This window comes from Maniola hyperantus, chromosome 19 (assembly GCF_902806685.2).
Source record: "Maniola hyperantus chromosome 19, iAphHyp1.2, whole genome shotgun sequence".
Lineage (NCBI taxonomy): Eukaryota > Metazoa > Arthropoda > Insecta > Lepidoptera > Nymphalidae > Maniola > Maniola hyperantus.
This window is the reverse complement of record NC_048554.1, coordinates 11,315,894-11,332,131: the sequence shown is the minus strand read 5'-3', so window position 1 is coordinate 11,332,131 and position 16,238 is coordinate 11,315,894. Positions and strand designations below refer to the sequence as shown.

Genomic DNA, 16,238 nt, shown 5'->3' with positions numbered 1-16,238 from the left:
TCTTTTTTTTAGTTTCCATGGGTATTTGCATAAACACTTTCAATTCTGTATGTTTGATTGATACATACGGCATGTAATCATTAGGACTCCTATATTTTGGTGTATGGTATGTTCTAGCTCGGAAGACGCAGCGTTGGAAGACCCCCCACTAGGCTGACAACATAAGACGAGTCGCAGGGAGCCGCTGGATCCAGGCGGCGCAAGATCGTGGCGTATGGAAGTCCCTACAAGAGACCTATGTCCAGCAGTGGACGTCTATTGGTTGATGATGATGATAATGTACTTATTTTAGATCTCTCTTCTATGACTGTCATCATAATATTATCACCATCATCAACCGTTAGACCCACTGCTGGACATAGGTCTCTTGTAGGGACTTCCACATATCACGGTCTTGTACCTACCGTTTAAATCCAGCGGCTCAGACCCGTTGTATGTCTATGTCTGCAACTGTAGTTTCACCATAAAGGTGTTCCCCTTCGTTTATCCATATTTGGTGCCTGCATGTGATTATTTAAACGCTAAACTGCATTATTTCGAAAAAATATCCTTCCGTAAAATACTTGGGTAAAATACTGAGCCCGCATTGTTGTTAAGTAATTTAACTCCGATACCAAATCATGCGGGAATTAAATAAGTAGCCCTAATAGAGCAATAAGGTTTTAAAATTGCCAATTAGCTATAGGAATTTTAATAAACACCCGCATTCAAATATAGCAATTCGAATCGTCAAAGTTAAATTTACCATTACCTAAAACGACAACCGTTTACCAACTTTTTTATCGTGTTGCATTTATAACTGTGTAATCTAACGACAAAAAAATCAGAGCGCAAAACTTTTGCCAGTCCAAGGCCTGCTCACGACTGTGTTGCAGAACAAATTAGAATAATACAACCAAAATATGAAAATAATATACATGTAAATCACTTAACGCTCTTTGAAATTTGAATACTTTCGATCTCATTTTATTAGATTAAATTAATTCTTAACGTGTAGTATCTACTACACTATTTATTAAAACTAAACAATATTATACATAACTTCTGATAGCATCGCAAGAAGTAGGTAGAAGAAAATCCGGCAGGCGAAAAGCACGTGGAAGAAGACGTGTATCTTGTCTTATACGCAGAAAATTTGTCCTGAATCTTTTAACTTTTTGTGTCAAATGTCATGTCAAAAGTTCGATTTTAGTCCTTATTTTAAAGGTGAACCATACTTTTGACATGACAGTTGACCAATAGAGTTAAAATGGCGCGTGAGGCTGAGGAGTCATTTTGTGCGGACTATAATATTATGTAAATTGGTTTAAATCAGATTGAAAAAATTTGTTTCAGAACGTCGCACCACTAAATCATATAAGTCAAACTTCACAGAACATAGATGCCTAATTATTTAATTTTAGAAACTTTTTATTTCGTTTGAAAGTCATATTGCATAATTGAAGAAAGTGAACACTGAAAATGTTAATCTTTCGTAAAATAATGAAACAAACCTCAATAACAAAAAAGGAGAAAGCATTTAGTTAGATGATCTTTCGATAACTTGTAACAAAATGGCCTATAAATTACTATTGCCCGAGGTTAGACAACTGTATAATTACAATCGTGGCCAATAACGTCTTATAGACCCAGGAAAAATATTATGTGAATTTCTATAGCGGAAGAAAGTTTATGTTAGATGCAGCACACAAAACTGCTTTGGAAGGTAGGTAGGTGCCTACGCTTGATTTAGCTTGAAAAGACTAAAACTGGACTGGAACTAATCCACAAATCTAATGAAAAAACCTGTGATAAATCGTAATAGCAATGTAAGCGTAACATTACTATTATATATATATTATAACTACCGTAATTGCCCAGAAAAATCTCTACCATTGTGATTTAATGGAAAGGGGTCACAAACTCACAACCCAACCCTCAGCAATGTGTTATGTGGAAAACGAAACAAAGAGAGAGTTAACATTTTTATTTAATTGTTGCTAATGTACCCAGTGGCATTCAAATTTCAAAACTTATATATATTTCAATTTATTATCTGTGTTTACTTTTCTACAATTTTCTGACCGGAAAAGGATGCATGATTTAATCATCGCAGTTTGTCAGTTAATTTCAAAAGTATAACTGCAATAACATTGTATCAGATTTCAAAAATTAGCATTTCTTTACTTACGTTACTTTGGCTCGAGATGAGATGAAAAAAGATTCCAAATTCACAAAGGCCCACAAGAATCACAACACTACCACACGTTTTGCCAGTTCGTAAACGGTAAACCTATTTTCTTTTTTTAAAGATAAAAGAAAAAATATTTGCGTGAGTTCGAAAAAGATAAAGTTTACAAGCGCGCACAACGCGTGATACGCGGCCGCGCGCTCTCCATCAACTGAATGTACATTGCGCGTTACGCTGCGCTGGTGCCTACAGATTACAGAAATCAGAATTTAAAATGCGAATTCTCAACTGATCGCACATCTAGTTCTAGCAGCATGCGTAGTATAAGTCCCGCAAATTTTTGACGACCTCCCTGGCGCAGCGGTAAGCACTGTGGTCTTATTAGTGGGAGGTCCCGGGTTCGATTCCTGGCAGGGATTCGGAATTTAATAATTTCTTAATTTCTGGTCTGGTCTGGTGGGAGGCTTCGGCCGTGGCTAGTTACCACCCTACCGGCAAAGCCGTGCCGCCAAGCGATTTAGTGTTCCGGTACCGTGTAGAAACCAAAGGGGTTTAATAAAAACTGCCATACCCCTTCCATGTTAGTCCGCTACTACGTCCGGTACGTAAAATAGCGTGGAGGTGGGTCATCTGATGTTAAGTAATTACCGCCGCCCATGAACAGTTGACCAATGCGGTGGCTTGTTTACTATTTAAATCATCTAAGAAAAAATATGTATTATATTTTACCTACTGCCTACTGGTCGGTGGAATCGACAGAGCTGGAGTCCCAAGGTGCTGAAATGGCGACCTTAGACCGGAAAGCGTATCATTGGGGGAACCCCCACGAACTACATGGACATGATACAACATCAAACAAGTCGCAGGGACACGCTGCATCCAGACGGCATAAAACCTTGCCGTTTGGAAAAGATTTATGTCCAGCTGTGGGATGTCTATCAGTTGACGACGACGATCACTAACGACGACTGGTTGAATGCAGCGCGTGCGGTACGGCGAGTAGATGTGCGATCAACTTTAATCCTATATGGATTATGGATGCTCGCATATCTCATATTATATCCATCTGAGCCATTTATTTTTAATATGACGGTCTCGTACTTACTTTTGCGTACCTATTTAGATTAATTTTTATTTATCGCTATTTTCGTTGGTTTATATTAAAGATAAAAGTATAAAAATAAATGAATGAATCATGGAAATGTTGCTAATCTAATAATTAATATATTAAGATATCTTGTAAAGTGTAAACACAAACATTATTCCCAGCGATATTATAACGTACTGGCAAAAATATTATACAACTTCTATATATTATTTAAATTAAAAAATAATTTTAGATTAAAAAATGTGTTCACGTAAATTACCTATCTATAAAATTACATATTAACTTAGAAATCGTATGTTCTTACTTAATTTTCTTTTTAATTGCTCGTAATAACAATCTCAAATCAGAGCGCGTAAGAAATAGTTAGGTAATTACAATTAGTGCAAGAAGTGTGTTCGTAGTTTGCGAGTGAAAGTTACAGATAGAATTTACAGCACCTTGCTATCAGAACTAGCTAATGTCCGGGTAAAAAACTATCAATGACTAAAACATAATATTTAAAAGTACATGTTACATTTTTACAAAAAATATACGCCGTCCAAATGGTCATTTATGGGCATTGTGCCCAAAACACTGGCGCTATTACCTTGCCATCTATACTTTTCGTTGAATTCTATTATCTTTAATTAGACTACTCTCATATATCTAAAAACCGATAAAAGTTGGTGTCCCTTGGTGCTGAAATGACGACCTCGCACCGAAATGCGCAGCGTTGGAAGACTAGGTGGACGGACGGCATCAGGCGAGTCGCAGGGGCCGTTGGATTCAAATAATATCGTGAATGCCGAGCATACAGTGCGACAAGGCTATCTTGGCGCGAGGCGAAAATCGGAACTAACTTTGCCGTCAAGTGTCCCCTTTGTTCTTGTTTGAATATTCTAATTTGTTCTGCGACAGCGCCCCCCTGTCAATGTCTTTCAAGTTCCAAGAGAGGCTTTTCGCACTTTAGACTTTGTTATTGAATTCCAAGTCACAACTCTTCAATACTAATGCTGCAAGTTACTGAACTCCTTAACCGTGTGGATTTAGAAAGTTTTGCTGGTTACTTGATATTTTAGGTACGAAGCAATGACATGATTACTTACACTAAAAAGTTAAAAAAAATAAAAATTTAAAAACTGACTGTAAAGCTTCCCGCTTCGATTTCGCTTAAAATACATACACGTGTAGAAACAAAAATTATTTTTTACTTTCGGAAGTCGGATTTTTTAATAATTTTTCTACATTAATTATTATTTAACGAGGAATTATGATCAATATGAATAGCGCTGATGCCTATTTTCGCAAGTTGGTTTTCATGGGAAGTGAATTTATGCACATTCCGTTGACTTAGTTCACTTAAATCTATTTAAGTTACTTTTGGCAGTAGTTATATACTTAGTTATTTTATCATTCACTTTCCATCAATTTATTATAGATACCTACCTAGATCATTGTGTAAGTAGCTACTTACTCAATTTACACCTACTTAAGTATACTTTCACTGATAGATTTGTCAATACGGATCTAAAATGTAAAATGTTGTTAGCTTTTGAAATCAAAAGTTAAAAGTAAAACCTCTTCAACCTAACTCATAAATTCTATTCAACGCGTTAGGCCAGGAAATAAGCGGGGTAGGTAATCTTCGTCGCCATCGTCGTTTCACAAACGAATGTCCACTGCTGGACATAGATCTCATGTAGGGAGGTCCACAAACTACGGTATTGTAGCCACTTGTGTTCAATTTCTTCATCTACAAGGTGTAACTAGAACGCCGTGCTGGCAAAAACGAAGACAGGTGATAGTACTGATGATGATTACTGATATGATATCACAAAAAAAGAAACGTGAAAAAAAATATTGAAAAAAATCCTATTAAGTAATTTTGTAAAAGTTTACGATAAATAATTGCAAACAAAACATGTGACTGACACTAGAGGTCAACGAACGTTCCGTAACAAGTAGGCCGTAGGCAGGACATTGACCAGAGTTTGGCACGCTATACATTACGGGTTTGAAAAATTCTAAATCACTAAAAGTACAAAACGAGGCAAATGATTATTGGTATTGGATTGTGTTTAGGTAGTATAACAATAACAGTAAGTTTTGCTAGTGTTCTGGTTACACCCTGTATATTTTAGCGTTTAAACTACCGTGAGTGATTTCCATTATAAATACTGTCTGTCCCGGCTTACTCACGTGTGTAGTCGACGTTAGCCCGACTAGTTTCGAACCCATCCGGGGTCCTTTTTCAAGGGAGTCCGTCCGCGCACGCGCCGCGGTTTTGACTCAAAACTGCGGCGCGGAAAAAGGACCCCGGATGGGTTCGAAACTAGTCGGGCTAACGTCGACTACACACGTGAGTAAGCCGGGACAGATAGTATTTACCCTGTATATTCATAAAACTATCCGTAGTACGCGACAGAAAATATTATACATCGCCCTTTAGAAGGAGATAGCGGATTTGAAGAGCATTGTCTCTGTCGTTGAAACCGACAAAACGTCATTAAGGTATGAGTGGCATAGACAACGCTCTACAAAGCCGAAATGTCATTCTAAAGGCCAATATTACACATTACATTATTTTCTGCCGCGTACTGTACCTAGGTGTTTCTTGATCTTTCGTAAACAGTAAAAGTTCGTAATACCATAAGTTGGGCTTTTTCCACTACACTGAATCTGTTACTTTTCAACCGACTTCCAAAAGGGAGGTAGTTCTCAAAAAAAAAACAAATAAGTGCACAAACGCCCTAATAATGCAAATACGAATACGAGTACGAAGCCATTACGAAACGAGAGGCTAAAAAAATATAGTCCGTTTACCGCTGATTTCGAGGACTGAAAACTGCGATACGATGACAGACGAGGTCAACGCACGTTTAGGTACTTAGATACATCATTACTTATTTACCTACTATACAATTTTGACTATAACATTATGCAGCAACTTTTGCTATAGATATCAAAGGCGTATATTGAAACATGTTATTTGGCTAGGTGAAGTATTACGCAAGACTTTTCTGGATAGTGCTTTTTATTGCAGACTGCCCTGGCGAACTTCGTATCGCCCAACAGTCGATTCTTTTTTAGGCAATTTTTAAAAAAAATTCTCTCCGTAAGAACCATCCTCGTACTTCAAGGAATATTATGAAAAAAGAAGTAGCGAAATCGGTTCAGACGTTCTCGAGATTTGCAACCGATTCAGCGATTCATTTTTATATTATAGAAAGAATATGGGAACTGCGTCCACTAAAATTTCCCCTGATACCTATAAAGCCATAGGGTACATAATAGGGTAGAGTCTTAGAGTCTGGCTAACGAAAGATGAGACTGGAAAACCGGGACCAGTATGGCAGCCCCAAAATTAGTAGGTATAACCGACCTGGAATAACCTAATTTGATACTTTAGAATTACCTACTTATTTTTATTTCTGTTCCATCAAATTAGGTTATTCCAGGTTTGTCATACTAATTTCAGAGCTGCCATACTGTTATTTTTTTAATTTACAGTCTCATCTTTCGTTAGCCAGACTCTAGATAAGTACAATTATATCTTTTATCGAGACCAGCATCTGATGGTGCGGTTTGTTTTATGTAGGTTAGTCAGTGATTTTCGTCTCTGTCATTTGTATGGGACTACGTAACAGAGAGAGCGCTATACTAGTTTCTTTCCGTGGATAGTAAGTAGGTACCAATTGAAATACATAGGTTAAGGAGAGTCATCAAGAGGCTCGCCTTGCTTATGAATGCTGGTTAGTGACTGGCAGGCCATCCACGGGCGACATATATGATACGATGGTGGGCAGCAGAAAGGTATTTAAAAATAAAGTTTGCCTCGAAGTTTAAAGTGCACTCGAGGCCAGCTCGAAGCCCGAAGACGGTGACTCGTCCTGTTGTTGCTGCGCAACCAGTGGTACAGTTCACAGTCGATGATGTAGCCAAGGCAGTTCGTGGAATGGAGCGGGGCAAGTCTCCTGGCCATGACGGTCTTAGTATAGAGCACATTTTATATGCGGGTGAGGTCCTGTTTTCCAAGCTATGTGTGCTTTACAATTTATGTGTGAAGCATGCATACCTTCCTGATCCTCTCATGAAAACAATCGTTGTGCCCATCGTCAAGTGCAAAACAGGAGACTTGAGCTCGTCTAATAACTATAGGCCTATTTCTCTGGGCACCGTAGTGGGCAAGGTGTTTGAGAGACTGCTGCAGCCCGAACTGCTGCAAAAGGTGTGTATAGATGATGCACAGTTTGGATTCCGTCCCGGTGTCTCAACAGACTCTGCCATCGTCAGCCTCAAGTACACGGTTGACTATTATGTCAGCCGTAACACGTCAGTCTATGCTTGCTTCCTGGATCTGAGCCGCGCTTTTGATCTAGTGAATTATGAAATCCTCTGGAGCAAACTGCGCGGCTCAGGTGTCCCGGAATCAGTAGTAGAGGTGTTGAGATACTGGTACGGGGGACAAACGAATCATGTAAGGTGGGGTGACACGACCTCTGATGCCTACAGGTCAGAGTGCGGGGTTCGTCAGGGCGGACTGACCTCTCCGGACCTTTTTAACGCGTACGTCAATGGGCTGATTGGCGAGCTGAGGGGCACTGGAGTCGGCTGCCATATCGATGGTGTTTGCTTTAACAACCTGAGCTATGCGGACGACATGGTGCTCCTTAGCCCGTCAGTCAAAGGTCTTAGAAAGTTACTGTCAGTCTGTGAGAGTTATGCCAACTCTCATGGACTGAAGTACAATGTCCTGAAGACCGAAATGCTGATTTTTAAAGCGGGAAAGGGTCCGGAGAGAGTTCCCGAAGTGTTTTTGGATGGAACAGCGGTTCGGATTGTTAGGCAGTTCAAATACCTTGGTCACATCGTCACTGACGATCGCAAGGACGACCTTGACATGGAGCGGGAAAGGCGGGCATTGTCGGTTCGGTGCAACATGCTCGCGCGTAGATTTGCTAAATGCAGTAAGGAAGTCAAGGACACCCTCTTCAGGGCTTACTGTCAGTGTTTCTATACGTGTCAGCTATGGTACCGGTACAAGAGGGCGTCCTTCAGCACCATAAGGGTGCAATATAATGATGCATACCGCATCCTTATGAAGTTTCCCAGATACTGCAGCGCATCGAGCATGTTCGCCGAGGCGGGAATGCCCGACTTCTTTGCTGTTATTAGGGCGCGTATATCTTCCTTTTGGGAAAGATTGCGTAGCTCTGATAACAGCATCCTCCGAGTGGTGGGCCAGGACCTACGTAGTCCAATGGTAGCACATTGGACACATCGAAATGCGAATAGAAAATAGCTCAGCACACCTTTAGTGTACACCTTTAGTGTGCAATTTTGACTTAAATAATCTTATTTTATTTTACTTTATATACCTAATTAATTTGCAAAAAATTACTTTTGGCTATTTATTTTATTTTAATTTAATTTCATCTAAACGTTATTTTATTATATTGTATAACTGGATTTTTATCTGAAAATAAAGATTTATATATTATATATAAATCTATATATATATATAGGTATAATATATATATATAGGTAGCGGAATACCTATGTAAGCGAGTTCACGGATTGTATGGACACTGATTGTAGGTACCTACAGTCCGCGACAGGTGGCAATGGCGGAGGGAACGCCCCCCCGCACACACGCACAGCCCCCGCGCTAACCCGGTGCGGGCGAGCTTGGGTGACGTGCGGATGTGCGGAGCGTCCCCACGCCTCATACCAACCTATATAATATGCCTAGTACCTACGCAAATTGAAGTCACGGGACGAGCGTGATGGAATCGTCCAATGATTTTATGACACATGATACATTAACCAAATTGCCTTGTTGCAAGAACCAGAGGTGACGAGTCAGTTCAATTTGTATTTGCGATATTCTCGAACAGTAACTATAGTGTATAGGTAGGTAGGTACCTACAGTATGCGACAGGTTGAGATGACCATCGGGGAGGGAACGCCCCGCACACCTGCACACTGCACAGCCCCTGCACTAACCCGGTGCGGGTGAGTGCGGACGACGACGTGCGGATGTGCGGAGCGTCCCCCCACCTCATACCCAGATTGCCATCTCAACTATATAATTTTCATTACATACTTAGGTAGCAAAAATTGCGGAGCCGGCAGGATTCGAACCTGTGCCTCCCTGGGTAAGTACTAAGTACTAAGTAGGTACCTATACTAAGCCTATAGTTACTATATTTTATAAAAAAGCCTGAAGTTTCACTTCTTTCCAGGAACGAATACCAAGGCCATACCTACCCAGGAATGCATTTCGAGGGGTTTAATAAAACAAATATCTCCATATGTACCTAATAGTTTGAACCCCCAAAAACCCTCCCCCGCTGGTTTCTGGTCATGCCTGATACACAAATATAATAGATTTTAGTCCATGCAAGTCCATGGCCTATAAAAATGGTTTTTATTATTCTTGCTCGATTTGGGAACAGGGATGGTTTTCCCAATTTCTCGTTCAGTAAAAATTAGACAAAACTTACCTACTCGATTTTCGACATCGACATTTTCCATATATTCCGTATAATTGAGGAGATTTTATTTGCTGGCAGCCTTTGTTCTACAACTACGCCCCCCTGTCAATGTCATTCACGTGCTAAAAGTGCCTTGTCGTACTGTACGAGCTCTGCCTGTAGCCTGGGGTTTTAATTTTTGGGTTTTACAAATAGCAGTCAGTGGCTATCAGAACTCCAGTTCAATAATTTGACATTCTTTGATGATGCGATACAAATGGCGGGGAATTAAAATCATAAATCATAACCACGTTCAACAAAAACTTCACGCTTAGTTGAAGTGGAAAGGGGAATATTAATCACCATTTAAAAAACGCCTAATAATTTCCAAGAAAAAGAAAATAACTCCAGTGAAAACTCCAATATAATAAGTTATTTCCTAACGACGACGTTTAAAAAACGTAGACGTTTTTTCCGACCAAGAAATCTGATCAAAATGACATACGGCGTCACACAAAGAAAATTTACTCCAAGATAGCATTTCTGATTTTAATTAGGCAATTAATAAAAGTCTATTATTCCACCACACCACACCACTTCCCGCCATTTAGTCTGTGAATAACTGAAATGACTTAAAATTTAACACTAATTCATTAAAAATTTACCTCATATCTAAAACGGTAAGGTTTAAAATGCATTGGTGATGGCTAGTGAAGATTATACCACAGACAAAAGGAAATGATGAATTGTCGCGCGCACGCGTTTGAAATTTTAATGGAATGGTTTTATTTACATGAGATATGCCTATGTGGAGGCAACGGAGCGTTTAACTTTATTTTTATATTATTTACTGTCTAGATACTTTAACTTTCATATCTATAAATTTCAAACCGAACAAATTTTTGAGCAAGTAAATAATCCGTTTGTAGTTTATTTGTTTTACAGAAACGATGTTTTATTGTATTATCAGTAAGGTAAAGAAAGCAAATATGAAATCAGCATATAATAATAAGAACCTATTATAAAGATTTAATATAAACGCGAGCGAAGCCTGAAAGTTTTTTAATTTTACGAAAGTTTTTCGATGCGATCAACTCAAGACGTTGTTCAGTCATCAGAAGCTAAGATAATGTACAGTAGGTACTTCTGGCCTTCTGGGCAACTTTTAAGTGCCTCTTGCGGCAGTGTGTATTCACCTTAAGTTACAAATGCCCTTGTAGAGGTACTTCTGGCATTCTGAGCGCATTTTAAGTGCCTCTTGCGGCAGTGTGTATTCACCTTAAGTTACAAATGTCCTTGTAGAGGTACTTCTGGCATTCTGAGCGCATTTTAAGTGCCTCTTGCGGCAGTGTGTATTCACCTTAAGTTACAAATGCCCTTGTAGAGGTACTTCTGGCATTCTGAGCGCATTTTAAGTGCCTCTTGCGGCAGTGTGTATTCACCTTAAGTTACAAATGCCCTTGTAGAGGTACTTCTGGCATTCTGAGCGCATTTTAAGTGCCTCTTGCGGCAGTGTGTATTCACCTTAAGTTACAAATGCCCTTGTAGAGGTACTTCTGGCATTCTGAGCGCATTTTAAGTGCCTCTTGCGGCAGTGTGTATTCACCTTAAGTTACAAATGCCCTTGCAGTTGTCATATTATCATTCCTTGCCTTGACCGAAATTGTAAGTGACAGGAAACATGGACCTAGGCTTTTAGAAACGACGAAGCAAAACAATCCATGCCCATTGGCTCGACCTTGGTATCTTGCAATGCCTTTATACTAAAAAATATTATGCTGAAGTAGAAAACCAATCTTATAAGCTTTTTTTTTTTAATTTATAGACTAGCGCTTGGCTGCAATCAGACCTGGTGGCAAGTGATGATGCAGCCGAAGATAAAGCGCCCTTGCCTATATAGAAGATGCCTCTTCACTCTCGACTTGAAGGTACCTACCCATATTGGAGAGGAAAACTGATGATTTTTGAAAATTCAACACCTAAGGGATTAAAATAGGGGGTTGATGTAGTCCAAGCGCACTAAGTCGCGAGCATAAGCTAGACGAGCTATAAATCATGTTTATTTTTAAATGACAAGTCAACATGACAGTATGACAAATACAGTGCGACAAGGCTCTTTTGGCGCGTGGCGAAAATCGGAACTAACGTTGCCGTCAAGTGTCAAGTTTCTTCTTCTTTTCTTGGTTGAATATTCTAATTGTAAGCCTTTGTTCTTCAACAGCGCCCCCCTGTCAATGTCAATTAAGTGCCAAGAGAACCTTGTCGCACTGTACTCATAACGACAAGATAATAACCATAGGTTTAGAAATGACGGGCATAAATGGCGGCGCAGTCAAAATAATATAGCAAGTGAATAACACTTGTACAAATGGCCGCCGCAATTAGAATGGATGTATGCCTCACTGCGCTTCGCACTGATCTCGTTAGGGTTGCGCTTCCTCAATGTAAAAAACCGGCCAAGTGCGAGTCAGGCTCGCGCAATGAGGGTTCCGTACTACATTCGTATTTTTTCGACATTTTGCACGATAATTCAAAAACTATGATGCATAAAAATAAATAAATATCTGTTTTAGAATGTACAGATAAAGACCTTTCATAATATGATACCCCATTTGATATAGTTATCTCACTTCGAAAGTTGAAAATACTAATTATTAGTTCATGACCACAATTTCATTTTTTTTGTGTGATCTAACCCTAAATTCACGGTTTTCAGATTTTTCCCCAAATGTCAGCTATAAGATCTACCTACCTGCCAAATTTGATGATTCTAGGTCAACGGGAAGTACCCTGTAGGTTTCTTGACAGACAGACAGACAACAAAGTGATCCTATAAGGGTTCCGTTTTTCCTTTTAAGGTACGGAACCCTAAAAATATACAAAAAATCAGTCAAGTGCGAGCCGGACTCGCACACGAAGGGTTCCGTACAATCGCACAAGAAATAACACGTTTTAATTTTCTTAAATTTTCATGGCTGCCATTTCGAAATTGTTATTAGTTGTTGTTATAGCGGCAATAGAAATAAAATTTCAACTCTGCACCTATTACGGTTCACGAGATACAAGAAAATGCCTAGAGCAAGTACCGAACGGGCGCCCGTCCGCGATTCGGCCCATATAAGCGAAAGGTTGGTGGGGCCATGGGAGGTGGAGGGTTGTCCTAGGTTTACGAGATACAACCCGCAGAGCCGTGCTGCCAAGCGATTTAGCGTTCGGGTACGATGCCGTGTAGAAACCAAAGAGGTGTGGGTTTAATAAAAAAAAACTGCCATACTCCTTCCAGGTTAGCCCGCTTTCATCTTAGACTGCATCATCACTTACCACCAGGTGAGATTGCAGTCAAGGGCTAACTTGTATCAGAATAAATAAATAAAACACACTTGTGCGCTATAATAATATTATTTCTCCCTTGGTTAATCTCTATGGAGATTAACCGCCGCCGTGGCCGAAATTCGGTCTGGAGGACATACCTACTATTAATCTACCTGAATGATTTTTTTTTTAATGTGCATGAAAGTGACAGCCCTGTGCTCCAAATTATGCAGAATGTGATACTGAACTTGTTATATCACCGTTTCGCTCCAAAATCCCGCATACAACGCCGCTTCCGGCAGCTCGTCATTCTTGTTATTACTTACCACTACTTACAATCAATGACTTATATGTAGTATACATATAAGTCATTGCTTACAATACAGTTATTCAAACGGTGGGCTGATGAGATAATACAAACTGCAGGGAAAAACTGGTTGTATCTGGGCAAGGACAGGGAGAAGTGGAAGAGGTTGGAGGAGGCCTTTACCCGCAATGGGGCTCATGTTCCATAAATTAATACAAAAATTAGCGTTCACTTACTAACCATACTAATCTAGGAAAATAAGGAAAATGTACTAACTAACAAAACTTATCTACTATGTAACTAACTAAGGAACACGAGAATAAATGTTTTTTTATTTATTTTTATTTATTTATTTATTTTATTTACTTACAGTACGCGGCAGAATGTAATGTTACACATCGACCTTTAGAAAGAGATTTTAGAGCATTGTCTCTGTCGTTGAGATCGATAGGTATGAGTGACAGGACAACGCTCTACAAAGCCGAAATGTCAATCTAAAAGCCGATGTACAGTACGCGGCAGAGAATGCAACACAGATGTCAAACCGTAGTTCCTCATATTTTGCTAACGAATTACTACTTGAGGCCCTGTTAGTAGGCATATTTATAAGTAAGTAGGTAGGTAGGAACAACTTAGACATAGGTAGGTATTTAGTCAATGTTCTATAATATAAAAATGAATCAAAATGTGTTGCTGATCGCAAATCTCGAGAACAGCTGAACCGATTTCGCTAATTCTTTTTTTATAATATTCCTTGAAGTACCTACGAGGATGGTTCTTACGGAGAGAAAAATTTAAAAATTTGAATCGACTATTAGGCGGAACTAAAGTTCGCCAGGGCAGCAAGTTAGAAATACATTCTACATTTGCACCTAAGCGATCTCTAGAACCTGCTAAATAAAGGAATACTTAATAATGAACCCATTCCAAAGAAAAATGAAACCTACTCGATTTTAATACAGGGTTTGTTGGTTTGTATTATCATAAAGTACCTACCTATAGATATGTATTTTGTCATTGCGTGCTGAACGCATCAGCGCGTAGTTCCCTCGAATGGAAGGTCTCTACCAAGGCTCTTGAATAATGGTATGTGTTATTGAATTCCAGAAAATCAATTGCAATAAGCTAGGTTTAGAGGCAAAACAGTGATAGCCTAGTGGTTGAAATGTCGGAAGTGGGCTAACGGAAGTGATATATATGGCAGTTTTTATTACACCCATCCCCTTTGGTTCTACACGACATCAGATCAGAGAAAATTTAGAAATTTTAAAATCCCAAATAACCCCTGCCGTGAATCGAACCCGGGACCTCCCACTAATAGGACCACAGCGTTCACCATTGCGCCAGGGAGGTTTTCTTCCAAGCGATGCTATCAAAAAATATGGAATAACCTTGTAGGTACCTATCTAATATATATTTCTGTTGTCTTGATAACCCTCCTCAAAACTATAGAGAAAAGGCAATGCGGGCTCGAAGTTACAATTCGTATGACGTGCAAGCTGACAATCGTTATGGTTACAAGTACTATCTAGTGTTCACCCACATGAACACCGTTACCTAGTACACACTCCCACCCAAGTGTATCGGGTTATGGTGACGTGAGAATTGGGTAGGTGCAATAGAATAGACTACGCCTACATAGCTCAACGAATTGCGAAGCTGAAGTGGCAATGGGCAGGGCACATAGTTCGTAAAACCGATAGACGTTGGGGTCTCAAGATGCTGGAATGGCGACCTCGCACCAGAAGACGCAGCGTTGGAAGACCTCCCAGCGACATCAGACGAGTCGCAGGGAGCCGCTGGATTTAGTACCTAAGTACCGTAGATATACCAACTTTCATATTATTATGTATTTTAGTAAAAAGCAGATATTTTGACATTACAAACGGACACTTCAATTTTGTTTATCTGTATAGATAGATGCATTTCGGCTTGCAAAAAATGGCGACTTTCTATCGAGCTGGAGCAATTAGTGAATTCATACACGAGAGCAGTGAAGATATTTAGAGACGCGACAAGCCGCGGGAAATTCGAGATTAATGTGGATTAGTGAACAAATAAGGCTTCTAATACATCATACTTAATATTATAAATGCGAAAGTGTGTTTGTTTGTTGGTTTGTCCTTCAATCACATCGCAACGGAGAAACGGTTCGGCGTGATTTTTTGCATGGTTGTCGTTAAAGAGGAGAGTGACATAGGCAACTTTTTATCACGGAAAAGTTCATCATCTATATAGGAATAATATATTTAGTCTTAACATGCGTGTAAATTTTTTAATCGGTTAAACTGTTGGGCCGGAGAAAAGCTAGCAGACAGACAGACACACAGACAGACACTTTCGCATTTATAACACTAGTATGGATACGGATATACGGAACCACTATTTTGAAACGTTAAATCATGCTTGTAGTGCTCAAAGAGATTTTTTGTCTGGTCTTCATAAGATTAAAGGCAATTTTAATTATTTTACTTAAGTACTTACAAAAAGAGAAATCTTGTTGAAGCAATAAAAAGATTGATTTTGATATTTCATAAATAGGGCGGATTTCGGTCACAATCAGGGCGGAGACACTTTTTCAAAATTTTTGCTATTTTAGCCTAGTTAGCGTTAATTTAGAAAAAAATAAAATATACTAATTAATCAATTACCTATCCACATAATAGTAAATTAAAACATTAACAATTCAGTTCATATGAGAGTTGAGAAAAATTATAACAAGTTAAATTCCGCTTATTCGTTCATCTATTGGTCCGACTACCCTATTTTTACATAAATATTTTTACTTGGCGGGCGATGGAGATAGCTTTGCTTGGAGTTCCTCTACGTAATCAAATCAGAAATGAGGAGATTCGTAGGAGAACTAGAGTAACCGAAATAGCTCAA

General features: G+C 39.2%; 1 protein-coding gene across 1 annotated transcript in view; it reads right to left on the bottom strand.

The window, feature by feature from the left end:
• Positions 1-2,379, bottom strand: part of LOC117991151 (SH2 domain-containing protein 4B-like) — a 63,797-nt gene extending 61,418 nt beyond the window's left edge. Inside the window, exon 1 of the mRNA XM_034978709.2 lies at positions 2,171-2,379. The gene's annotated coding sequence lies outside the window, so the exon portion shown is untranslated. The remainder of the gene's footprint in view (positions 1-2,170) is intronic.
• Between the last annotated feature and the right edge of the window lie 13,859 nt (positions 2,380-16,238).